Below are 1,332 nucleotides of genomic sequence, written 5' to 3' on the forward strand. Positions count from 1 at the left end.
AGAAACAAAGGGAAAGTTCTTATTCGAAGCGCCTCGTGATCGTCAACCAATTCTGTGCTTCAATATAATTACCAGGAGTAAGCGTTATAGCCTGTTTCCAATACTCAGCGGCTTGAGCGAACCAAGCCTCCGCCATTTCAGAATCTCCTTGTTGAATGGCCTGTTCTCCACGGTCGGAATAGGCGGGTCAATTCTCTCCTTGAGAACCGTACTTGAGAGTTTCCTACCTCACACGANTATCAGGTCCCTTAGCTATTGTTCTTGAGAAATGACCGAGTTTAGCCCACTCANTTAACCTACTTTGAACTTTATATCTAATTGAATGTCTAATTGAATGTCTAATTGTTTATATCTAATTGAATGTCTAATTGAATGAGATTTCTTATAGATATCTTGTAATTACATGAGTTTCAAACTTTCATTTTGATTTAATTAATATGTTAATTAATATAAGAAGTTTTATCTTTTCTCCTACCTTCAGAAAAAAGGCATGTCCACTGTTATTAGATATTAGAATTTTCTGAAAGGTAACTATCCCGCTTTCATATAAAAATTTATATAGAATCTTTGAAAAAGACTTTTTCATACTTCATAAAAAAGAAAAAGACTTACTGTCTTTAGGATCTGATGCTACACTGCTGCTCAATACCTTAGGGTATCCACTCTATAACATAAGTAGATTCCTAAGATTTATATCATATTATGATATAAATAAACAGCTCTTGTTGTATCGGTCCAAAACCTTAACCTTTCCAATTGATCTTTACGGTGCTTCCTCTATCAATTAAATCTTTTTTTATCCATAGAAGAAAGTATTTAGGCATATCTAGTCTTCACTTCATATTTCGATCAATGAAGTTTATTTATTTGCTACAGCTGATAAAAAATCGTTTTGGACGACGCGCTTATGTAGAAAGCCCTTTTTTGTGTTTCTAGTATTTCATTGACTAGTTGTTCGTTCTTTTTTTCTATAGTGGAGATAGTCGCACGTAATGACAGATCACAGCCATATTATTAAAAGCTTGTGGTAAAAAGGGGTTTCGTTCTAATGCCCGAAAATAATATTCTAAAGCTTTGGTATGTTCCCCATTACTTGTGTGGATAAGGCCTATATTATAGAGTATATAACTTCGATCATAGGGGTCAATTTCTAGTCGCATAGCTTCGTAATAATTCTGTAATGCTTCCGCATAATTTCCTTCAGATTGAGCCGACATCCGTTACGGTCGTCATTCGCTTTAACGAATTCTCCGTTTCAGAACCGTATGTGAGACTTTCATCTCATACGGCTCCTCCTTTAGGTGCATAATGAAAATAATATATGTNGGTCAA

This window comes from Camelina sativa, unplaced genomic scaffold (assembly GCF_000633955.1).
Source record: "Camelina sativa cultivar DH55 unplaced genomic scaffold, Cs unpScaffold00495, whole genome shotgun sequence".
NCBI classification, from domain to species: domain Eukaryota; kingdom Viridiplantae; phylum Streptophyta; class Magnoliopsida; order Brassicales; family Brassicaceae; genus Camelina; species Camelina sativa.